This window comes from Nycticebus coucang, chromosome 15, assembly GCF_027406575.1.
Source record: "Nycticebus coucang isolate mNycCou1 chromosome 15, mNycCou1.pri, whole genome shotgun sequence".
NCBI lineage: Eukaryota > Metazoa > Chordata > Mammalia > Primates > Lorisidae > Nycticebus > Nycticebus coucang.
This window is the reverse complement of record NC_069794.1, coordinates 45,917,083-45,944,614: the sequence shown is the minus strand read 5'-3', so window position 1 is coordinate 45,944,614 and position 27,532 is coordinate 45,917,083. Positions and strand designations below refer to the sequence as shown.

General features: G+C 34.9%; 1 pseudogene across 1 annotated transcript; it reads left to right on the top strand.

Annotated features, from left to right (window-relative positions):
- Positions 1 to 1,172: 1,172 nt before the first annotated feature.
- Positions 1,173 to 2,992, top strand: LOC128566609 (SUMO-activating enzyme subunit 2-like; annotated as a pseudogene). The gene has a single exon (XR_008374598.1). The product of XR_008374598.1 is annotated as an SUMO-activating enzyme subunit 2-like (transcript).
- Positions 2,993 to 27,532: the final 24,540 nt, after the last annotated feature.

The window sequence follows — 27,532 nt, the reverse complement described above, 5'->3', positions numbered from 1 at the left end:
TCACTAAGCTTACTATTTCTAGCTTTTGATTTAAATGAGAGATGTGTGTTTCTTCCATTGTCTTAGTGATCATTGTTGTACTAATTTCATTATCTTTCATGTCTTAGGAAATAGAGAGGCCTGGGGAGAGGAAGATAATTGCAGCAATCACTGTTTGGAGGAGCAGTCCAAATATAGGCAACACTTATTAGTTAAGTTTGCTATCTTATATAGGCATGGTTTGTGGTGTCCCAAATCAATTGCAATAATAACATCAAGGATGACGGATCACATATCACCATAACAAATATAATAATAATAATAAATTTTGAAATATTGAGAGAATTACTACAAGAGTATATTGTCCAGTGCAAAGTGTACCGCCATTTGATAACGATTGATATCTTTAATTTAATGGTATGCATTAATGCAAGCCTGCAAAATGGCACAGGAAGGTTATGCTGTGTGAACAACGGCTTAAAAAAATCTATAATACAAAGAGAGCAATATATAAAGGGAAAGACCCCATTTTCCCATATTTTTGTTTGTACTCATTGAAATTGAAATGGTTGCAGCCATTTAAAACTCAGAGACCCTAATCTGAGGACAAAAGCTGTCGGAGATCAGTCTCGACACGCAGTGGGTTTACTTCCTAATAGCCTGGTGGTGCAAGGAGACCAGAAAATTATTAGTAGGAGTTACAGAATATTAATATAGAGAAATAACACACACAGACAAAAAAATAGTTTTAAGAGCAGCAGGGCTCGGAAGGCGGCACACACTTCTTTGTGAGGCTTCCAGTATGCTGTGCCAAGTGTCAGGCTAGCTCTGTTTATTTCATACATCAGGGTCATAAATCTCATGACAGCAAGGCAAACAATCCCGTCAATGTTCTTGCTGTACTTTCTTTTCTACTAACTAGACTAACTCTACAGCTGATTATGTTAATTGCATGGATTTACTTGTTACTTTTTATTGCTTCAAAGTATTATGGTTTTGACCCGCTTCCAACTGGCCCTCACTTCTCGCGCCTCCGCCGCACTCATTGTGGTCTGGCGCTGGCGTTGTCGCTGGGGCTTCCCGGGGAGCTGACTGAGGGGGTGGCCGGAGGCCGGGTGTTGGTGGTGGACGCAGGCAGAATCGGCTGCGATCTCCTCAAGAACCTGGTGCTCACGGGCTTCTCCAACATGGATCTGTTCTGATTATAGATGCTGAAGACAGTGACATTGCTCAGACATCTCCAGGTTGCCAAAGAAAGCGTACTGCAGTTTTACCCGAAAGCTAATATCATTGCCTACCATGACAGCGTCATGAACCCTGACTATAATGTGGAATTTTTTCGACAGTTTATATTTGTTAAGAATGCTTTAGATAACAGAGCTGCCCGAAACCATGTTAAAAGGATGTGTCTGGCAGCCGATGTCCCTCTTACCCAGAGTGGAACTGCTGGTTACCTTGGACAAGTAACTACTGTCAAAAAGGGTGTGTCAGAATGTTATGAATGTCATCCTAAGCCAACCCAGAGGACGTTTCCTGGCTGTACAATTCGTAACACACCTTGAGAACCTATTCATTGCATTGTTTGGGCAAAGTATTTGTTCAACCAGCTGTTCGGTGAAGAAGATGCTGATCAAGAAGTATCCCCTGACAGAGCTGACCCTGAAGCTGCCTGGGAGCCAACAGAAGCTGAAGCCAGAGCCAGAGCCTCTAATGAAGACAGTGACATTAAACGTATTTTCACTAAGGAATGGGCCAAATCAACTGGATATGATCCAATTAAACTTTTTACCAAGCTTTTTAAAGATGATATCAGATATCTATTGACAATGGACAAATTATGGCAGAAAAGGAAACCTCCAGTTCCATTGGACTGGACTGAAGTACAAAGTCAAGGAGAAGAAACCAATGCATCAGATCAACAAAATGAACCCCAGTTAGGCCAAAAGACCAGCAGGTTCTAGATGTAAACAGCTATGCAAGTCTTTTTTCAAAGAGCATTGAGACATTGAGAGTTCATTTAGCAGAAAAGGGGGATGGAGCTGAGCTCATATGGGACAAGGAGCAGTGGATTTTGTCACCTCAGCTGCAAACCTCAGGATGCATATTTTCAGTATGAATATGAAGAGCAGATTTGATATAAAATCAAAGGCAGGAAACATCATTCCTGCTATCACCACTACTAATGCAGTGATTGCTGGGTTGATAGTCTTGGAAGGGTTGAAGATTTTATCAGGAAAAATAGAGCAGTGTAGAACAATTTTTTTGAATAAATAACCAAACCCAAGAAAGAAGCTCCTTGTGCCTTGTGCACTGGATCCTCCCAACCCCAACTGTTACGTCTGTGCCAGTAAGCCAGAAGTGACTGTGCGGCTGAATGTCCATAAAGTGACTGTCCTCACCTTACAGGATAAGATAGTGAAAGAAAAATTTTCTGTGGTAGCACCAGATGTCCAAATTGAAGATGGGAAAGGAAAAATCCTAACATCTTCAGAAGAGGGAGAGACAGACATTAATAATCACAAGAAGTTGTCGGAATTTGGGATTAGAAATGGCAGCCGGCTTCAAGCAGACGACGTCCTTCAGGACTACAGTTTACTGATCAACATCCTTTATAGTGAAGATCTAGGAAAGGGTGTTGAATTTGAAGTTGTTGGTGACGCCCCAAAAAAGTAGGGCCTAAACAAGCTGAAGGTGCTGCTAAAAGCATAACCAATGGCAATGATGATGGAGCCCAGCCCTCCATCTCCACGGCACAAGAGCAAGATGACGTGCTTATAGTTGATTCAGATGAAGAAGGTTCTTCAAATAATGCTGATATCACTGAAGAGGAGAGAAGTTGTAAGAGGAAATTGGATGAGAAAGAGAATGTCAGTGCAAAGAGGTCACGTATGGAACAGACAGAAGAACTTGATGATGTGATAGCATTAGATTGAAGAGCAGTGCCTCTTGACAGACCCTCTTTACTACATTAATTTATCTGGGCAGAACCAGATTATTCGTTATGTCCTTTGTTCCAAAGGGAAAAAACTGACATTGGTTAAGTTTTGAAAATGATCATGCTCCCTTTGAAAGCATTCATTTTGCTAAACTGTTAGAAACATTGCAGTATCCTGTATTAAAGTCGGAATAGAGTTTTAGGACCTTTTGTGCATAACCAGTCAAGAGATAAAACACCACAAAGCATGTTGCCTTTTCAATGTAAATACCCTTAGGTATCATTTAATAGTTTCAAAATATTGTGGTTTAGTAAAGTTGATACTTGGTTATAAATATTATGCCTTTATTTTTGGCTAGAAGAAGAATAATTTTTAGCCTAGATTTAACCATTTTCATACTCTTTACTGACTGAAACAGATTCAAAGAAGTATCAAGTGCTATGCATAGAACTTGTTTTTAAATGTTAAATGGCACTATGTATATTAATGTAAAACAATATTAATTTACTCAAGTTTTCAACTTGTACTGCCTGGTTATGTCTGTGTAAGAAGCCAATTTTTGTGTATTGTTACAGTTTCAGGTTATTTATATTTGATGTTTTGTAAAACTCAAATAAGACTATACTGTACCTATGGACCAAATAAATGGCATCTGCATACTTGTTAAAAACAAAGTATGATGGTTTTAATGTAAACAAAGTCTTGATGAGGAAGCCAATGAGAGGCCAACTCAAGGAGCAAATCCTAGCTGACCCACAGTCATACCCCACAGATGTGATTTTTTAATACTCTGACAGTCTTGTGTCCAAACAGACTCCTCTGGCCCAATCAAGGTGGCAGAAGAAAGGAGATCTTTCTTCTCCTTATCTGGTCCAGAGCAAGTCTTCCTGAGTTGGACAAAGTTTAAAGAATTCACATTAACTCCCAAAACCACTCCCTCAGAGAACACAGCCTTGCCATGGCAGAAAGCAGCTTCAAGGCCTTTAACCAGCTGCTATGGTGCAGCTGGGAGGGGAGGGTGGGTATACAACATGCTAGGCTGAAGAAATATTAAAGTGAGAGGATCTCACACTTTGTGCTCAAAGCCAGGAAAATGAATCTGAATCAAAATCCCCATAAACGTCACCCTTAAACTAATAAAATCATTATTACTAGTAATGCAAGCACATCAAGCTATGACTCCTCTCTTAAGTCTTCCCACATGTACTCTGCAAAAACCCAAGATTCTGAGGAGAGTTGACATTTGAAAAGTTGTATAGTCTCCAGTCTCCAGAATTCATACTATATAAAATATGCTGTGTACTCTACCTAAGCTACATATATTTAAGTACCTAGGTATCTACAACTTTTCTTGAGTTAAATATTTTATGTAATCATTCTTTTCTTGCGTAAATGTAATGACATTAGGCATTGCTTCCAGTTCTATGAGATCTATCCATTATTCTGAGATTTGGAGGCAACGGAGCAGTAATTTTTTTCAGAAACATCTTCAGTACTTAGTTAAAGTACCAACTGATAAATATAATAGGTAAATTTTACCCTGTGGAAATTTTGATTCAAAATAATTATGTATTTCTAAATTTAATTGGAAACATGAATACATATGCTGCTAATTACAAAGACTGGCTTAAAATTCTTTAAGATTTCTAACATGTTTTACCCCAAGATATGTCCCATTTAAAAAAAAATTCCTTTCTCATGAACAAAGTACATGGAATTTCACAGTTTTCAGAAATTCTTCAAAGCTGTGTCTATTAAAAATGATAGTGTGAATGTGTATTTTTTACATCTAAATTCAAAGTGATAATATGCAACACACCTTTTTTCTACCTAGTAATATGGTAAACTCATGTATGACCATAAGTAATCTTCACCTACATATCCCCAAAGTACTTCAATTGAAAATCACTCCAGTTCTATTCTATTTCCCCCTCTATGCCCTTGTGAATAACACATGCACTTGCTGAGTCACCAGCTCCGGAAAATTAAAATCCATCACAAATATGGTATTCTATCCTCTTACCAACTTTCCAATCAATCTCCGAATTTCCATATGTATTATCACTTTAATATCTCTAACATCCTTCTTCCCTTTTACTTCCCCTATATAGCAATTTCATCACATGCATTTTACTTCAAACATGTATTCTTATTACAGCTTTTTAAAGTATCTTCCTACCTCCTGTAATATGTCTCTTAAGTCTGCCTTCTAAATAATGACATGTGGTTCTTCTAAAATGTTAATTTACGAGAAATGTTGCTTAAAATGCATTATTAACTTTAAGCTTATCAAATAATGTTGTTTGTTTTTTTATTCTGGTCCTAAAGCATATTTTTTCCTGTTTCTCTACACCCCACTCCAGTCATAGGCAACTATGGAGTTCCCAACCTACATCAGGGTATTTCATAGTATCAAGAGTTTTTACAATCTGTTCCTCACATTCTGCATGATTTTATATCCTCTATCTATAGTTTTCTCCTTCTGATACTTCATAACTGAGTTCCAAAGAAACCATTTCTCTGACCTTATCCCTGAACTCCTAATAGGGTAGAATATTTACTTTGTGTGCATAATTGCATGCATTATTCAATTTTTACACCCACTATACAGCACACTACTCAGAATAGAAGGCACGCAAAAATGCATGTTGGATATACACCAATAGAAGTAAATGGTGTACTTACTTACCTGATTTATTCTTATCTTTTGTGTCACATATGCTGCTATTTTAAAAAAAGCAATTTGTATCTGCTGGTTTCAAACACGTGTCATTCAAACTTCCTCAAAAGGAAAAAAAACTTGCCAATCTGTGTTGAAAGTAAATACAAAATGAAAGAAATAACACTGCAGGTATGCAAAAACACATTCTGTAATTTTGACTACTTTCAATACAAGACAAAGCATTCTTTTTTCTTTTATAAATATTACTTCCAATTTTTTACATTGTGAACACATTTGTTTCTGAAAACATACTAGATCCTCCTAAAAAAAAAATTATTCATTACTATGAATAGTAGATCAGTTCCAAAATATGTAGAAGAAATAATCACACTGTAACGTTGCTTTTAAGAATCATGGCCGGGCAGCTATAGCTCAATGGTTAGAGTGCCGGCTCTGTGCACCTTGGGTGGTAGATTTGAACCCAACATTGGCCTACCAGAAAAAAAAAAAAGCATATATTCACCATTAATATTATATTTAGTACCAGAGACCTATAAAGCATTTTAATAACTTATCATATATATAGGGTGCCAAAAATATGTATACACATTTTAAGAAAGGGAAAAACTGTATTAAAATTGTTATATACAATAGATATCAATAACATTTATTACGTTACATATTGTATCTTGTATCTCTTGTAATAGCAGAAGTAAAATGTGACTTGAATATTACAATTTTAGTACAGATTTTTCCTGTCTTGTAAATACACATTTTTGGCACCTGCTGTATGTAAAGACAATATACCTCTGTTCTTCATATTAGACAAATGAACAGAGGAGATAAATACCTTCATTTGTGCATGCAGTTACTATTGTTGACCTAAGGATTTAAGTTAAGAAGTGAAAACCTAAGTTTTCATGGCTCAAATTTTATTCCCTTAATATTATGGGCTTGATAACTTATATATTACATTAAACTAACTTTACCTAACTATAATGCCATGAGAAAGAAAACATAACAAAATTGTAATAAATTTGTTATACTAATCCATATGACATTTTCATCAATTTATTCAATGTCACATTCTCAACACTAATATAATTTATGCAATACAACCTCATAGATAAGGAATGTTACTTTTGAATTCTTATTCTTGTTCTTATCATTCTTATAATCAGATTTTTTTCTTTCTTTTTTCTTTTTTTTTTTTTTTTGGCAATACAACCATCTTTTGTTTTATTTAGGTGACTCTTGGTGGTTTCCTGGATAGTTTCAGGATTAGGACTGGTTGTCAAGAGAACCAACATTGTGACTAGAGGATTGGACCATTTAGCTTCACCCACAAAATGTTGGATTTGTGACGCCATGGCCCTCTACCAAGGGTGATAAGGTAAGACTCTGTCTCTACAAAAAAAAAAAAGAAATGTTGGATTTCAAGGCAACTGCTTATCTCCTAAAATGTCAAGGCTTTAGGCAGCTACCTGATTCCTCCATTCTTGGAGCACTTTTGGTTGAAAATGACCAGATGCCCCAAGATAAGACAAGCGTAAAACAAAATTCATTGAGGAAAAGGAAGATAGGTTTACGGAGTAAGAGTAAGATACAGGTTTACAGAGCAAGATACGTTTGCCATAGACAATGAATGGGCCTCCATTGCCAGGGCAAGAAGACAAAGAGGCAAAGAGTCCTTGAACATGGCCCAGGGTTCTTTTTTTATATCACCTGGGTCAGGGCTTCCTCCTGGTGTGGAGGTTACCTTGGAATCAGAGTCTTACTGCACAAGTGGACCTCCCATGAGCCTTTCTGGGGATGGAGCATATACTATGATAATTAGTCTTTAGGCTGTTTTAGGTCACCTTCAAGAGTCTCTTATACCTAGGGTTAGGCTTTGGCATCTGTTAAATAAAAGACTTGATTATTGATGGGAAATCACCACTAAGCATCTAGTGTCAGAATTGTTATGTTGAATGGTATATAAGAAGGAAAAATATTTTTATTTTATTTTACCCAAAGAAATAATTTAAAATCCTACATCCTCCAATTGACTGAATAAACCTCCTCTTCACCAGTGGACCCTAGAAAAATCCTAAAAACTGAGTTTGGCCATGATAGGATAGGAATTTTGTTATATTACCTCTCTTGCTAATTGTCATTAGACTTTTGCTTTTAAAGGTTAAACAGAATCAGCCCTTTTGAAAGACTAAAGATCCCCCCTTGCTGATTTATACAACTAACTGGCATTCCTCTCTAAGAGACCACAGGACCACTGATTGGCTCTGGCTGGTAAATGGAGGGCAAGCACAGAATGTCTCTCTCTCTATCCTCCACTTCACTGTTTGAAGTATGAAGCCTAATTTTAATGTATTGAAATGTGAAGTCTACACCCCAAAGTGAACATGGGATGTATGTAACACACATTTGCTTACAAAACATGAGCACTTCTTCCCCTTCATGAAAATTCATAGCTCATTCTGTAATTGTTACATAGGCAGTTAGGAATGGCTCTCCTAGGAAGAAGGATAAGGCAGGGCAGCCACATCACCATCTTGGTGTGCACCAACCTTAATTTTGTCTCAAGTGATTGCTCATACATGGGGAAGAGGGACTGTCCTACCAATTTACCAATCAGATCTTAGCATGCAAACTGAAAAAGGATATAGAAGACTCTCTAGTCTAGCCTAGCAACAGGTACAATGGAGTCCAGAAGATAACATAGAACAGCTTAAATCTACATTGGGGTCCACACTTGCATGAGCTCTCAGAGAGTATGTGCAGTAAGACTCTGGTTCCAGGATGACCTCTGAATCATGAGGTATGCCCAAATCAGGCAGTGTAAAAAAGAATAGCCAGTCATAACCCAGGCCTCTTTGCCTACGTCCCATAATAATGGGGTCCATTCTTTATCTAAGGTGAAAGCATCTTGTTTTGTAAACTTTATTACTCTGTAAACCTATCTTTCTTTTCTTTAATAAATTTAGTTTAGTACTTGCCTTACATTGAGATGTCTGGTTATTTTTGACCAAAAGCTTCAAGAACCAAGGAAACCGGCAGGTGCCTGAAAACATGACATTTTAATTCAGATGGTGGCCTTGAAATATGACATAATCTGTTCAATATGCATGCTTAGCCAACTCATTCAGCATAAATTACTGTTTTTACCCTTCCTCTTCCATAGGACCTGCCCTCAGGCTATCCCAGCAGTTATGTTTCCTGGGTGACCAGACTGCAGTCTGCAACCCTTTACAAGAAAGAAAGCTTTCCTCTCCAAATTTATGAACCTCAGCAATGATTGTTAACAGTATCTAAAATAAAGCATACCATGAAAAGGATTGAGTGGCAGGGGAAACAATGAAAGAATCGTTGCTGTAAACCAAGTGAAAAAACTAATGGTCAAGACATGGAAGTGAGGGACAAAAAAAGGCATTGGGAAAAGTTAAGGATAGTTTAGCATTTTTCTAATGCTCCTAAAAACTTTCTGAAAACATAAATGTATTACTTAAACATGAAAGTTATATTTAAAATACTGTACTATAGAATCAGAAAAGAGACTAAGATTGGAAAGCATGGGAACCTGAGGGGAAGTATTACAATGTTAAACTTTAATTGAGAGTCCTGAATGCCCAGAATATAACAAATGATAAGAAAATGCCCCATTCTTTTGTGTTCTAGAAAGTGGCTTATTGGAAAGAACTACTTTTCTTATATGACTTCAGTAAAACAAATGGATACCTCCTCATCTTGTTTCCCTATCACAAAGCCCTGACAGATGCTCAAAACTCCTTTTTATTTTTTTTTCTTGTAGCCACATAAACATTACTTGAACTATCGTCCCCACTGATTCAGCAGGGAAAACACACACACACACAAAACCAAATACCTGTTGGGGTTTAGGCAGTTGTCTGTGTTCTTGATTCTTGGTGTGCTCATGCCGAAAGAATGACCAGACCCACCAGAAACAAGGCAAGCTCGAGACAACATTTATTGAGGAATAGAAAGGTAATTTTACAGAGCAAGAGCAAGAGATAGGTTTATATAGCAAGTTACATTCACTATGGACAATGAATGCCCCATTGTTGTAGCCAGAATTTCTTTCTCTGCCAGTTACTTGGTCTTAAAATTCTGAAGAATGAATACACGGACCACCACAAGTAAATGAAAGGAAACATTTAACTGATAGGAGAGAAAAAAAGCCAAAGCCTTCAGCTTGTGGATGTTTTCCTGGTGGGTAGCCCTTGTGGGCCTCATGACTAGGTGTTTATAGGCAGCTTCTCCGCCCTGCAGATAGGGGACTCTGGGGAGATGAAATGTCTCTACCATTTAGCAGCAGGGGCCTCATGGCAGAAATTAATTTTAAAATTTCCCCAGTGTAGGAATGCAGTCTTTGGTTTGTTTGGGGTGTATTATCTGCTCCAGGAGTGGCAGCAGAGGTGGGATGCTGGTCAGACTGGCTCTTAGACCTGCGTGGGTCCAGGCAACATGGTTGAGCTTGCTTAGGCCTAAAAATGGGGTTCATGTCCAGTCTTGAAAGGAAAAAGCTGTATTATTGTCATAACAAACCACAAAAAAAAGGCTTTGGTAATGCTCTGGGGTCTGGATTGACCCCTCCTGTGGTTCAGACATTGCCATGGAACCACTTTGATTGACAGTTAATGGCATGGTAATTAGTCTTAGTCTTAAGTTACTTTCCAAATCTTACTGATTTGGATTTAAATGTAGATGTAAGCTAATGACATGCTAATTAGACATGAGGTTGTTCTAAGCAGCTTGGGTTGCTTGGCCCTTTAGGCCATGCCTCCTTCCCCTAGGTGTGTCAATTAATTGCTTGGGGTAAAATCAAGGTGGGGCATCACTAGGAGGGATCCACCTTTGTCCTCCTTCCTAGATGGGGCAATTGCTCTGGGAAGTTGCAAGGCCTTTGCCTGCTTCCCTAAGACAGCTGCAATTCTAACTTTCCACCTACCATGTCCACTACTATGACTTGAACAAACTTGGCAGGCTTCACTTTTTCACCCCAAATCCTTGAACTTTGGCCTGCACTCAGTGTGAGCAAGCATGGAATGTAAAACACCTCTCCACCATGGCCTCTCCCTCACATAGGCAGACGCAAAGATATCCCCTGACCAATTCTCTGATACTATTGTTTTTTGTGTTTGTTTACTCCTCCCTGTAAAAGAAAAACCCTTCAAACTTTGAAATAATCCCAGATATTCTATGGCAATAACATGCCATCACTAGAGGTAAGCCTGTGTGACAGCATTTTGGTCAACAAAAAATCACATATGTGATGGTGATCTCATAAAATTATAATATTGTGATTTTACTGTACCTTTTCTGTGTTTAAATCTGTTTAGAGATACAAATACTGTTACGTAGATAGTTAGAACATCTGGCTCTCCCAGGGGCAGAGGGTACGTACCCAAACTGGGTGCTGTCCCACCTTGATCCTGCCCAGAGCAATTGTCCACATCTGAGAGAGGAGAATAATCCAACTAATCGATAAATTCAGAGTACTCTCTAGCTGCAGGACAAACACCACAGGTACAGTACATTCTGGAAGGTGACTTAGAACAACCTTATGTCTCATAAGCATGTCATTAGCTTAAATCTACATTGTGGTTCAACCCTCTACTCCAAAATGGGCTTTCAGAGAATCTTATGTAAGGTCTGTATGTGCAGTAAGACTCAGGCTATAGAACCACCAAAAGTGCATCAAAGTGGTTCCATGATGACATTGGAACCATGAGGAGGGTCTAATCCAGACGCTCTAAAATGAAACCCCAGACCATAACTAAGGCCTTTTGTATTATGACAGGGGGCTGTTTGTTGTCTGTTGCAAAGGTATCTTGCTTTGTAAATTTTTTTCTCTTTCTCTGTAAATCTGTCTTCCTCAATAAACTTCAATTCATGCTTGCTTTGTTTTTGGTGGGTCTGGTCATCCTCAGCCAAGAACCAAAAACAAGATTGCTGAACTCAACAATACAACTGTGTTACACTTGCTTGCCTATGGTGTTCAGTGCAGTAACATACTGGCTATACAGGTTCATAGCCTTAGAGTGATAGGCTATCCCATATAACTTAGATGTGTAGTGTGTGATACTATCTATAATTATACACATTCTGATATTTGCACAATGACAAAATTATCTAACAAGGTATGTTTCACAAAGTATCCTCCTCCTTAAATGGTAATATGACTGCATTGCAATCTCCTCCCTCTCCTTTCTAGAATAATTCTTTTGAATGAAGGTTCATTTTACTTACATCTAAATTTGTTTTTATTTGATGTAGGAAAAGCAGATAATGCTTATTGGGGAATTTATATTTATAAATTTCCTTTAGGTATAAGCTCTTACTCATTAGACATATTATTGTTGATAACTTTGGTCCGTATTGTGGGAAGAGGGAAAGAAAAAAATAAGTTGTTTATAAATATGGTTTTAATTAAAAAATATAATGGTCACAATTGTGTTATATTAACTATATTCTAAGATATGAAGTATTGTTTTAAATGCAAGCATAAGCCTACACAACAAAAGGATCTAAGTAGATTATTTCTCAAACACTCCCATTTACCCCTTATTAGCTCCCTGATTCAGATTTAGAGTTAAAGAGCCATGAACAAATTTAACAGGGTGATAACTCTCTTCTCTTCCCTGGTACAAAATCCATTTAACCTGGCCTGACTACCTAACCAGGTGTGAATCCTCGCTGAGGTGCAAATTCATTTCTGCACAATAGAATGAATTCCAGCTCTCATCTCAGGAAAACAGAAAGTGATCAAGAGTGAACTCTTTGGAGAAGCATGAATCCTATGTACTCAATTTTGATATGAGGACAATTAATGACAATTATGGTTATGGGGGGGGGAAACAGAAAGAGGGAAGGAGGGAGGGGGGTGGGGCCTTGGTGTGTGTCACACTTTATGGGGGCAAGACATGATTGCAAGAGGGACTTTACCTAACAATTGCAATCAGTGTAACCTGGCTTATTGTACCCTCAATGAATCCCCAACAATAAAAAAAAAAAAAAAAGAGTGAACTCTTTGAATTCAGTTTTAAAAATACATAATTAAAAAATAATAAAAATTAAGAAATAAAGAGATATAGCTGAGATAACCTGCAGGGAATGTTGCCTATGAAAAATGTAGCTTTATCATAGCTTGACCTGGGAGGAGGTTGGGTTAAGCAATATAGAAATCCTTAGAGATTGTGGTCTGTAAGACTTATGCTCCTCAGTTGTAATTAAATCCTCTAAAATATCATATCTATCTTGGCTGAAGCTGCTTCACCCCTCCATACCATGGGTTGCCTTTTAAATCGTTGCCTTCCTAGGGATTTCTTTCAACATAAAGTGATTGCAAAGGAATATTTCATTATTGAACAATACATACATTTGACATTTCAAATGGTTCTCTTTGGCTTCTAAGGTACTTGCTGCCATAAAATCTGTCTTGTTTGGAGTGATAAGCATTTGTGAACTCTATGTCATTGTTTGCTATACTACTTTTTTGCACATAATTGTCAACATACATGATAAAGCAGCTTTGAAAGTGCAGAGGTCCATCATGTTTCATTGTGCTGTACAGCAACACAGCAGCGTAAAATAGATGTGGGGACAAGTCACTCATAGTCTTTAAAAAGGATTTATCAAATTGCTAATTATGTCAAAATTATTTAATATGATAGAATTTATAATAGTTTTGTTTGAGATCACTGACAACTGGAAATAAAAGGATTAAAGCTGTTCAAATAACCTTTTATTCTCAATCATCATGTCTTCTAAAACATTTTCTGTGATTAAGTAAAAAGTACTTCCCTGCTAAAATTCTAAATTTTCTCCTGAACGCCTGTTAATAAAATTACTTTGCATCTATTAAAAGATTAACTTAAAACTTGTCCACAAGTTGAAATACGTTACTGTTCCTTTTAAATGGAGGCAATAAGAAGAAAGAGTTGCCAACAGATAGAGTCATGAGCTTTTAATCTTCTCATTTGACATGCAGTTAGGTTCTTTTAATAATTGTACCAAATCTCATCAGCAACATCATATAATTGGTGACATAATGATAATTAATCCTTTTAAAGTTATGTGTTTTAGGAAATGTATTACACAACTCTGTGAGGAAGAATTTCAGCAGAGAATAATTTCCGGTTTATGTGGGAATTAAAGCAGCTAAAAGCTAAAAGCTTGATCTGTTGGAGATGCATATTAAAAGGGTGAATAAGGAAAAAAAAAAAACGGCAGAAAGAATAAAAACATGAATAACTCCAATGCAAAGGGTCTAACAAGTTTATTTTGACATAAATGATCACAGATGCCCATCGCTGGCACCTGGGTCGGGTTAGAAATCCTTGCCACTAAGGATGCATCTATATTTAACAACAACAAAATAATAATAGCGATAATAATCAATGTTATGAACAAAGACATCACATGTTATAAACAGTTTTTTAATCACTTAAAATAAAATATTTTATTTTTATATATTATATAAATATATAATATATATTTAATATATATAATATATTTAATGTATATAAATATTTTCTATATTTTATTTTTAATAAAATATTTTCTATATTTTATTTTTATATATTGTTTTACAGATGAAGAAGCCAAAGTCCAAATAGTTTAAGTAAATTTTCCAAGATAATAAGCTTGTAATCATGAAAACTCAATTGAAACAGAGTTCTTGTGATTACTGATTTGAACTCCTAACAATTACAATGTAGTATTTTTGTCAGATCACAGAGACCCAATACCCAGGTACCCCACCTGTAATTCATCTCCCTACCCCCACACATATCCATTGTTCATAAAAATATGATGGTATTGAAGAAAAATACCATTTATTGGTTCCTCTTTAATTTGGTATGTTTATGTAATTTGTAACTCATGTGACCATTTTTTAATTAAATAATCTATGTAAAAAAGATTTCTCTATCTCATTCAATATGAGAATTATATGAACACTTGGTTTAAAATGTAAACTTCTGGAGAAGATTAAGACTATTTTTTGTGTTGAGTTCATAGATACGTATGTGTAAATGACAAAAGGTAATTGTAAGTCAGGTGCTGTATGGGTGGGGTACTAAGAGGAACATGGTAACCACAATAATTCTTAAAAATCATAAGCAATTTTCTAATTTCCTGGGTGAATTTCAGCATTATTTAACTTAGAACCTTTCCTTTATAAAAAATAACAATAAAACAGGCACAACCATTCTTATTTTCTATAAAATGGTGAATTTTAAGATCCTATACTTACTCTTTGAAGATATTAGTATAAAGGAAAAAGTGTTCACAAGACTTCTTATCAAATAATTATAAAAATAAAATACACTTTTATTACCATCAATCTTTATAGTAACTGTACTCTTTTGCAGGATTATTAGCAGTGTTATAGACAATGAGCACTCCATAATCCTAGATGCTTGAAAAAAGACCACTATTGAATAATAAACAAAATGAACTCACTTTGCTTGTTGCTGTTATTACTGAAAACTTAAGTCTTCCCTGATACTGAGCTATATATTACTTTCTCTTCTGCCTGAATATTATAAATTATATCTTTTATGTTTTTGGCTGCCCATCAATCAAATCTCCAAATGCTTCCTTTACCATCCTTATTCCACTGACTGAGATGGTATCTATGGGTGGAGACAACTGCCTTGCACCTTAGAAACACAAGGGGATGATCACTCCTCTCACCATAGCTAGAGAAATGGACAGAGATTTGAGTTACATTTGGAAACTTTTTCAGAAACTTTGATTTATGAGTGATGGTAGATTAAACTCTTCCTTTTATGGCCTTTTGTAAAAGTAGCTCCTTAAAACACCTAGAATATTTTTTCCAGCTTATTTTATAGGTTTCTAAACTTCTGAAGATTGTCAGCTACCAATAGCCTTCTCATAAATACTTATGATTATTATAATTATTATATGTATTTTGTCATTGTTTTATTAATAATTAATATATTCAGAATCTGATGTATTATTTGCAGCCAAGAATTTTGACTAAGAATGCTTATATTAAGATTCTTTTTATTTGGCCATGCATGGTTGCTCACACCTGTAAACCTAGACTTTGGGAGGCTGAAGTGAAAAGATTGCTGGAAGTCAGGAGTTTAAGACCCGCCTAAGAAAGAAGAGGCCTTGTCTATACCAAAGAAGAAGAAAGAAAAAGAGAGAGAGAGAGAGAGAGAGAGAGAGAGAGAGAGAGGAGGGAGGGAGGGAGGGAGGAAGGAAAGAGGGAGGAAGGGAGGGAGAGAGTGAGAGAGAGAAAGTGAAAGAAAGAACTTAACTTAATATGGCTATATAGGCCTGTAAACTCAGCTGTTTGGAAGGCTGAGGCAGGAGGATCACTTGACCACAAGAGTTTGAGATGGTTGTGCTTGACTTCAGTATAAACAATTAGATAGTTGGAAAATGTTCCTATATGTAACTAATAATTGGGAAACTTTAATGTTGAGTTTTGCTCTACATGTTGGTAAGCTCACTTTATATTAAAAGTTGTTTTGTGTTTATTTTCTTTCAATTGGATACCTTTTTTTCCTCCCAGGAGACAATCTCATTCATTGATCCCCTCTCTCTCTCTTTCTGTCTATGTGTGTGTGTTTTTTCCTGACCTCTAAGTGATGGCTATTTCCTGTGCTATGTTTGGTTCTATTCTGTCTGTAACTATATTGTGAGATACAGCGAAGGTCCAAGATGCAGTTTAAGTGCATTTTTTCCTAAGTTCCAAATTCATCCATCCAATTGCCTACCCATTATATTCATCTGAGTGTCCAATGAATACATCAAAATTCTTCATGGCTATTTTCACAAACCATATTTCCTTATGTCATCCTTGACCCCCAAACACCTTTGCCTTTTTTTCTTATTATTTTTTCAATACTTATACCAAATTTCTAGTCTAGTACAGCCCCTTCTCTCAGTTATACCCCTTATCTCAGTTTCTCATGTCATCTTATTAGCAATAACTTGGAGAATGTATTCTGAACTTAATCACTTGTTAATATCTCAATGGTTGCTCAGGCCCAGGCATCACTATTGCATTTGGGGGATTACTGAAAAAGTCTCCTAAACTGGTCCCTATTTCTATTTCTATATCCCTCAGAAAAGCCACAATATAACTGTAAAAGTGACAATCTGATAAATTTCTCATCAGCTGAAAGCCTCTTATTCCGACTTATAACGGCTCTTCACTGCCATCTACCTCCTCAGTTACCCTCTTCACTCCCAAAGGAATTCTTGACTTAAAAGGTCTGAGTTCGTTTTTTGCTCTTCGTGCTTGCATGTGTCCTCTGCCTGGACTTCCTATCTCATACATTGCATGGCTTACTCTGCTACTTATTCAAGTTGTCAGTTCAAATTCTACCATTTTAGAGAAATATTTTTTTATTATGATTATCATTAAGAAAAATGTTTAATCATAAATTTTTAGAAAGACCATACTCAATGATCACAGTCTTAAAGAAATGTTAGGGAGTATTTTTCTTGTGTAAAGAGAATTCTGACAGTAAACTTATACATCAGTTGCTCTGTGATGCTATGCGGGATCCATGTTCTTTCTGTTTTTCTTTTCATTCTTTCTTAATTGTATTGACTTTCTTCATCGTGGTTGTCTGCTGTATATGGGTATCTATTCTACTTGCAGATCTCATGCCCAGGTTTAAGTTGGGAATATGAGAAAAAATAAGTTTATAAGCTAATTCTATTCATATTACTAACTGACCTTGTAGATATCAAATATGTAATTTTTGTGGGGAAAAGGAAGGGAGAAAAGATGTTTGAGAAGGGAAACATTTATATTTGCCAACTCCTTTGTAAAACATGGCAAGAATAAACGGAATGTCTATTGAGGACACTTGGTCATGTGTCATCTTCACACCTTGCTTCATTTTACCAACAGTATTTTTAACTTTTTGAGAGAAAAGAACTTCATTTTTGCATAACTGTTTATTGTCCATATCTTCTACCAGTCAGTATTTTGTTCATCTCTGTGTTCCTCAGCATTTATAATAATTCCTGAAGCACAGTAGGTGCTTAATAAATACATATCTGACTAATTATTAAATGAATAACATGGATATTAAAATTGACAAAGATTAGTTTGCTTTTGAGCATCAAAAAAAAGCATTAAACAAAATTTATGCATCATCTTCTTCATAATAGATACAGGCAAAGAAAGTTAATGACATTGTTAATGCCATACTTTAAAATTCTCTTTACAAAACAATATGTTCTATTCTATTTAATAGTAAAACTAACTTACTTTAAGCAATTTCTTTTTGAAGGAATCATGCATTTAGCATTCTGTTACTTTGTCTTTTGTCTTTGGGCTACTTAATTATTAAAATATAAAGGCATTTCCTTCACAATACCATGTTTAAACCTGGTCTGATTTAATAAAAAAAGAAAAATAAATAAAAGAATAAAAAGAATACCATGTTTAGGAAAAAATATTGCAATGTCTATTGGTAAATACAAGCACACTTCATGTTTGTATTTAAACCTACGGTGCTTTCCTTTGTTGATCAGGTGAAGTTGAATAAGATGTTTCTCTCTGACTTTGTTATCTAAGACGTATAATGAAAAGAAGTATGTGTAATGTATAGTGTTTAATAATATTTCAAAATGATAGTATTTATTTATACACACATATATAAACTGCTAAAGTTAGTGACTGGCATGTGAGTATATAAATGTTCTTTATTCATATAACAATTGTGGTAAGTAGCATAATACCCTTTCCCGAAAATATGTTCACATGCTAAATCCTGTAACCTGTATATATAAACAAAATGGAGAGGTCTCAGAATTTCCCTTATAGTCAAAACTAGTAAGGTCACATAAGTAAAAATTAAACAAACTTGGCTTTTAGGGAGAAGTGAAATTTTACTGTTTTTGCTTTGTAAATTAAAGGTTATTAGAAGTATTTAGGTATTCTTAAATAAAACATAAATCATCATCCAAAAATGGTGTAAGATAATCATTTTTAACCAATCTTTCCATATAGAAACTCCCATGGTAATAACTAATCAGTCTAAAAATTTAATAACTTCTTCATTTTTTTATCACAAGCCATCAGGACTCCAGATCTCATTCTATACTTTTTTTTGTATGACAATAATGTTCTAAAGTTTTCTAAATTTGTTTATGAGTTTATCTTTTCTTAATATACATAACAAAGAAGACTTTGAAGCTATGACTTAATTACTGATTATAGAATGGGCTGATTATCCTGTAGTTACTGGAAGACCTAACGTCTTAGCAAAGGTCCTCTTGGTAAGAAAGAGACATTAAGGAAGCTGAAGCCACAGTGAAGGCACCAGGAGCCAAAAGGCCCAGGCAGGCCCCATGAGCTTGAAAAAGAAAGAGAACAGATTTTCTCCCAGACCTGCCAGTAAGGACTAATTTTAATACAGTGTGGCTGACTTTGAACTTTGGACTTCCAGAACAGTAAGATAATAATGAACTTTTAAGCCACTTTTTGTGGTAATTTGTTATATCAAAAATAGCAAGCTAACACAACAAAAACCATAATAATTTTTAACTTATTATTTAGGGAGTAAAATATGATTTCATTGAAGGATATAAAAAAATTGGCAAGTAAATGGGAATCAAGTATTTTATAATACCTAAACATTCTAAAATCATATTTAAAATGATCACAACTGTGACATAAAGCATTCAATGCAATTATCTCTCTCTAACTATACAGATCAGAATGAGACATTTTAATAAATGATTGTACTTGGCTTTGCATATATTACTCTAAAGGTTAGGAAATATCATATTTTACTTTGTCCATCAGGCTTTTGATATAATGAGAATGTAAAGTTTTAAATTATGACTACTTGATTTAATGCTTTATGGGAAAAGTCTTAATTTTTCTATTATAATCTATAAATATGATTTATCTACAAATATATGCTATTTTATATTTATGCTCATTTGTATATAACATTAAAGGTATTATCACTAGATATTCTAAAATAGTATTTGATGTAACCACAAATATTCAATAATAGTCACCTATTAACTCTGGTTAAAAAGTTATGATTTCTTTTCTCCTAGTATGTTCAGAAAGGTCTGGGAATTCAGAAGGTATTACCTATATTCAGCAAAGCAGTACTTCCTATGCCTAATACATTTTTAAAAATAATTTCTTAGAAATATTTAAGGTTTGGCAAGTGCTTAAAGTTTATTGAAATTCCTGAGGCAAAAAGATAACTTTAAAGCAGAATTGTTTACTTTTCTTCCTTCTCAATTTATAACAAAATTTCAAAAATTCTTGAAATAAATATGTGTCCACTGCAACAATGGAAAATGTGAAAAGTGATCATCATAAAACCAGAGGGATTTCTTTTCTGTAGATACAAAATAAATTGAGTAGAGAACAAGTGCCATGGTACTTTAGGGTGACCTGTAACCCAAAGCTGGTGATAGTGAAAAATGATACAAAAGGGAAGTTTCAATTATGCATAATCATAATGTTGGAACTAGTGTACAACTGAGAAAGTTTTATGAATATTAATAAGCTTATTATAAAGTTTGATTAGCAAATGTTTTTGAAAAATAAAAACATTGATAAAGGGCTTCCTTGCAAGAAATAAATGCTGTCAATATTTTTCTGCATCTTGTACTCTTGATATTTTATTGTCTGTTAAATTTAGGAATTAAGAAATTCTATCCTGAGGGACTTCTACAACTGTTTATAAGATCATAATCTTTTTGTGTTATGAAGTTTATAGGATATATGTATTTGATAAATTTAAAAATGGATAGTTTACAATGAGTTGCACTGTGGTTTTAAATCACACTTGCCCTGATTCTCAAGAACCAATTATACACATCTCTTTGAACATCCTGTTAACTGATGACTCTTTAGTAGCTTAAAATCAACCATTACAGCATGTGCACTATGATAATTTTAAGTACTAGAAATCATGGTCCTTTCCTTTGTTCCCCAAGGAGATATATAGTTACATTTCCCTGCTCATCACTGATTAGAACCATGGTAGATCATGGAAGATGGAATAACATCATAGGTTTGAGTCCAAGTTCTGCCACTTGGAAACTGAGTAGCCTTTGCCAGATCTCCAAATTCCTGAACATCTTCACTTCCTTACTGGAAAAAGAGTATTACACACCATTATGAATGAGAACAGCACAAAAAGCAAGAAGTGAATAGAATACCAATTACCTGACTGTTGCTGCTTACATCTAGTAATCACAAAAAAATGTCACTTTTTTACATCAGCCAGAACCTACTTCCTTGCAGGTGATTATGGTTAAAAGAGGAAAGGATATTTCAATTTCTCTTGATTTCTTTTAGCAATTTATATCTACTTTATGTACATTTACTTATAAATGGCAATGAATAGGGGTGAGTTCCTCCCACACAACTTAAGGAAAGATTGTTAATAAGGATTTGCTGGTCCATTGTTTATTTACTGCTATCTGGTTGAAAAGAAGGCTGTCATGGTAGCCCTGACATGAAACAGCCCTGTTTATTCATTCAACCCAATGAATAAACAGTGCCGAATCCAAAACTTATAATATTAAAACAAATAATGTAACTTGAAAAATAACTTAGTACCAAGTAAAAAATAACTGTATTAGTCAAAAATATGTATTTTGTATGAGATACTTAAATTGCTATGTTACTGTTGTTTTGGAATATAAATATACTTATCATTTATACTTTAAAAACATAACCATTTATAGTAAAACATGAATATTAACTCCCTGAAAACTGTATTTCAGCTTTTTTGCCCTCTCAACTTCTTAGAAAACTAGTCATAAGGAAAATAATATTTCTAACTAAATTTTAATATAGCCAGCAAGGTATATATTTAAACTTATTTGTTCACTTGTTTTGACTAAAAATAAGAATATTTCCTACAACACTGAAGTCCTCAATTCATACATGTACAAATGATGAAATGCTCTTACCTCCATTACTTGGCAAGATATGAAAGAATTACTAACCCCTGGTAGTGTTTTATAGGAAAGAATTAGTGTAACTAATCTTCTTTTCTCACATTCCCCTACTCTTTATAAGTACTTTTCCTCTTAGTTCTGAGTGTTTTCCTTCATTATCAGCCTTCTCTTTCCATTAGATGCAGGTTTGATTCAATGTCCTCTAATTCACAGTTCTTGCTTTAAAAGGAGGTGCTCAGGAGGCATTTTGCTGAGCCAGCTGAGGAAGATGATTGCTTCACGAGTATAGTTAGCATGAGCTGATCAGATGTCTGTAAAGACTGAGATTCCCCTGGCTCAGACTGAAGCTCCACACCCCGGTATAGACTTGAGTCAGACAGTAATAAGGGGGTCAGCCCAGGGGGAGCTAAACCAGGAAAAGAAGGGAACTGACCTGGGACTACCACCGCTGGTCTCTTAGACAAATGCTCCATTATTTAACAAGATATAAAAGAATTACTAAACCCTGGTAGTGTTTTATAGGAAAGAATTAGTGTAACTAATCTTCTTCTCCCACATTCCCCTACTCTTTATGTTCCTCCACAGACACAGCAGCTGGGCCACACGAAGGACATGTTTGACAGATAAAGAGTATAGATGCCAAGGTCTGAAATGAATTTTTTAACATTAACATCTGTGTCTCTGCAAAGCTCTTGGCTGCTTTCTTCATTTGCTGCTTGGATGGGCTGTTGGATCTGTTGACTTCACCACTAACCATGTTAATCTCTGTTTAGCAGGTTCTGGTGACCTGCCCAGGATAGGAGATGTTACTAAACCAGTTGAAAGTCCTATTTTTGTACATTTCTTATCTTTGTTCCTCTGAATGATCTGTATCCTCCAGACTTTGTCCCCATTTTATGAAAAAAAAAAAAACCTAAAGAAAAGTCATCTACATTTCCATGTACGATCAACCACCCACCCTTCACTAAAATGATCTCAAATCCATTCTCTGTATCTTCAGTTGATTCTTTTCCACATTACTCCAAAAACAAATCACAAACCAAATTTATTTTATTGCTAGTAAATTAACAAACTTATCATTCATGAATTAATTGAATGGCAGGCAATTCAATTCTAAAAGTATTTATTTTCATTATCATTAAAAATTATACATCTTACTTTTGGATATATATTTCAGAATTTTCAAGATCTTCAAACAATGATTTAAATAATTTGGCCAAATCACATTATAGAGATATTTTAATATCTTATAAAAAATCCAGATTATTTTCATACAGCAAAATCATTTTGAAATATACATACATAAATAAATATAAAAAATTGCCATTTTTTCTAGGAAGTGCTCAATTTAGAGAATATTTTAATGAAATATTAAATGTTTATTAAAAATCAAGTACTTTCACAATTATGTATAATGTGCTTGGAGTTATATAAATATATTTACTAATATTTCTCAACCTTGAACAAAATGAAAAATTAAGGGTTGGCATTATTGGTCCAAGAAAAATGATCTCCTCATTTATTTAAATGCTACCTAATTTTGTATGAAAGAAAAATAAAATAGAAATGTTACCTAACATCTCTGTTCAGGATCATATTTTCTTCTTTTCTATGCATTCTTTATATATTTTTTAGTTGCATTTTTGTAAATAGTAAACTGAGTTTTATCAATTTTATTAGTTTAAGATAATAAGCATACAACAAAAACAATACACATACATACAGACACACCAGAAGCCTGTCCAGAGCAAGTCCCCCGAAAAACTAGCACTCTGATTTTGTTGCTATTAAACTCCAAGAGTATAACAGATTCATAAAATAATTTTATATACTTTGAAAATCGTTGTCACTTTATTATTATGAGCACATACTTAGTTCTTCTAAACACATATCCTGACCATAGTTTTATTTAAAGGACACATTTAAAGTTTTTAATTTTCAAATATACATTCAAGAAAATTAAGTAGCGGTTAATGTATGTGATGTATACCTTAATCTAATTCCCAAAGACTAATTGTGTTTTAACTTGAGTGCTATTTAAATTGCTTTTTGTGTGCTTAAGTTATCTGAAAGCATTGTTTCTCAATGTGTGGAAGAATCATTTAGATGACATTGTAAACTTCTGATGCCAAGATGTGAAATTTTCTTCCAAAGACAGCATCTGGTTCTTTGGCAAATCCATTGGTAGTTTTTCTGCACCTCTAGGTCTGTTACAAGGTTGACTGCTTCTGTGGACCAGTTTCTAGTTTACTGAAATGAAGGACTATATAAATCATGGAAACATTCTGTGATGTTGATTTAAGTAGTAGTTTAGAGACTAGATCTTTATATGTGAGAGAAGCATAACACTGAGGCTGTGTGCTGATCTACTCCCATGAACATCTGTTTCTACAAATACCCATGACTCCCTAAATGTGCAGCATGAATATGCGTGGTATGTGTTCTATGAAGAAAAAGTTGCAAGTCATTGATATTGTTTGAATGTGTATTTTTTTATACATTCAGAAGTTAATTAATTGAAAATTATCAAAGACAGAAGAGTTGTTCAGGATCTGCTATTTCTTCTGGCAGTGCTGTGGTAAAGTAAGTTGAGAAAAAATTCTATGATATGAGATAATATTAACACTTTAGCATATTTCTGTCTTTTCTAAAAATACCATATGTGACTATTATTGTTCAGGGTACTGAATTTATAAACACCAGAACAGTTATAAAGCAGGATTATTTTCTCTCTGAATAATTAATGTAATTCACTAATATCTGACATAATGAAAAATAACATGACATGCAAAATAAAAGTTAATTTATTAACATACCTTCTCTTTTTTGGTAACATGTAGCCTGATTTAAAAATCATATAAAAAATAGTAAGGAAGTATACATAGTTCGGAGATATTTTTATGCTGATAGCTTATTTCATATAATCTTTTATCTAGAGACACTGAGTTTTTTCTGTGCAGTAGCCTCATAAACTCAGTTTTCCTCATAAACTCATTTACCTAGTGTTTACTCAGTGTCTTATATTTGCCAGAAATTATTGTATCTCCTTAAGATAAAAACTCAAATGTCTCCGCGACTGGGAGGGAAAGGAAAGTGCACTTTGTAACACTGACGTGGGGCTCTGGCAAAGGGAGATAGGACAGCTTCGACGAGAAGTTGAACATAACACAGAAAGAAAAAGTTATGTTTTATTGTTAAGGGATCAAAGATGGTCAGTTTGTTTTTCTTTAGTATGTCAGAAAAAGTTTAACTGAAGGGTGCAATTTTACTTGGGTCTGAAATAATGAGTCTGAGATTTCAAAGACAAAAAAAAAGATTCCAAAAATTGGGCAAGAAACATAAAGTTCATGATTTGTTAAAAAATCTGGCATTTTTAGAGAAACCCACTTTACTTGCTGTTCACTCAATCATCCGCACACACATATTGTTTCTTCCCCAGGAAAAGATTAATTAATAGCACTCAGTGTAAAGGTAAAGGATTACATACATTTAAAGTTAATATAGGCATACTTCAGAAATATGACATATTTTATTCTAGACAATAGCACCAAGTCAATCATCATAGTGAAGCAAGTTACACAAACCTTTTGGCTTCTTAGTGCATTCAAAACTCAGGTTTATACTGGACCACAGTCCACTTAGTGTGTAGTATCATTATGTCTGCAATACATACACACAAAATTTTTAAAAATCCTGTATTGTTACAAAAGGCTAACGATTATCCAAGCCTTCAGCAAGCTGTAATCTTTTTGCTGGTGTATAATCTTTCCTAGATGATGATTGCTGCTGACTGATCACGGTGTGGCGGCTGAAGGTGGGGTGGCTAGAGCACTTTCTTAAAATAAGACAATAATAAATTTGTTCCATTGATTTATTTTTTCTTTAGGGAAATATTTCTCGGTAGCATCCCATGCTATTTGTTATCATTTTGCCCACAGTAAAACTTCATTCAAAACTGGAGCCCGTCCTCTCAAACCCCATCACTGCATTTAACTGAGCTTATGTAGAATTTTAAGTGGTTTGTTATCATTTCAACAATATTCACAGCATCTTTGCCAGCTGTAGATTACATCTTGAAATACCATTTTCTTCACCTAACCACAAGAATACATTTCTCATTCATTCAAATTTTATTGTGAGATTTTGACAATTTAGTCACATCTTCAGGCTCCACTTCTAATGCCAGTTCTCTTGTTATTTCCACTCCATCTGAAGGTATGTCCTCCACTCAAGTCTTGAACCATTCAAAGTCATCCAAAAGGGTTGGACTCAACTTCTTTCTAAAGGCTTTTAATATTGAGTTTTTTGACCTCCTACCATGCATCACAAATGCTTTAATGATATTTGGAATGGCAAATCCTTTCCAAAAGGTTTCTGAATTAGTTTGCCAAGATCCATCAGCAAAATCACCATTTATGGTAGCAGGAGCCTTGTGAAATGAATTTATTACATTACAAGACTTGAAAGTCAGAATTATTCCCTGATCCATGGACTACAAAATAGATGCTATATTTGAAAACAACATTGATTCCTTGTACTTCTCCATTACATCTTCGTCAGGGTTTTTAGGCAATTTGGGTACATTGTCAGTAGCAGTAATGTTTTGAAAAAAAGTCTTTATTTTTTATTTATTTTTTTTTCTCCTGAGCACTCCTCTTCAGTAGGATTAAAATAAATACTCAGTAAATCATCCTGCAAACAGGTCTGCTGTTAACAGGGCTTTATTTTCCCATTAATAGAGCACAGGCAGAGTCAATTTAGCATAATTGTTTAGGGCCCTATGATAATTTTTGGAGTAGTAATTGAGAATTAGCTACATATTTAACACATACAGCAGAATTATCCCCTAAAATAGATTTAGTCTGTCTTTTTCAGGTTTTAAGCTAGAGATTGACTTCTCTTGAGATATGAAAGTCCAAGAGGACATCTTCTAAACTGTGTCATCTACATTGACAATTTGTTGTTTAGTGTCATCTCCCTCATCGGTTACCTTACATGGATCTTCTGGATAACTTGCTGTAGCTCATAACTCAGCACTTGCCGCTTTGCCTTTTATTTCTTCATTTTGAGAATTTTTTTTTTTTTCCTAAACCTCACAAATCAATCTCTGAAGAACCTTCTTCTGCAGCTTCTTCACCTCTCTGAGCCTTCAAGAAATTGAAGAAAGTTAATGTCTTGCTCTGGATTAAACTTTGGTTTAAGGAAGTGTTGTAGCTGCTCTGGTCTTTCACCCAGACACTCAGACTTTCTCCAATCAGCAATGAGGCTGTCTTGCTTTCTTATCATTTGTGTGTTCCTTGGAGTAGGACATTACATTTCTCTTTAGAATTTTGTCATTGCATTCACCATTGGACTCTTTGGTCCAATAGGCCCAGCTTTTGTCCCTTCTCACCTTTCCACATGCCTTCCTCACTAAGTTCCATCATTACTTTGCTGACCCAAATTGTTTGCTTTTTCCTGCATCCTTGTCCTTTATCATTTAATTTTATGAGGGCCTGTGGTTCGGACACTGAGCCCAGTCATGAATTGTTTTTTCCAATCTGTTCTTAAGAGATGTGACAAGGCTAAACTCAAGAATGTGTTTTCATTGTTATGCACATCTTTTTCAGACTAATATAAGGGTACATATGATTAAGTTACATCGTTTGCATTTGTGAGACAATCAAGAGACTGTGGATGGTCTGATCTACTAGAGGATGAGGAACATGAGGAAAAAAACCAAGTAGCAGAAGTCCCTGTAACTGAAGCCAACTTAGCCAGCCTCTAGTCAGCTTCACTAACCAGATCAGCAAATCCAGCTAAGATGGGAAAATCTATTCAAATATCCACTTTGCCTAAATAGCTGATCAGCAGGTCTGTGATAATGATTTCACTGAGGTATTACTATCTGTCTGTGGCATCTGTCATGCAACTTGATCATAATTAGATATTACAGTTTGGTAATGGGATGTTGTGACAACAAAGCATTAAAATTCATATTCAACAGGGAGGATGAAAGGGC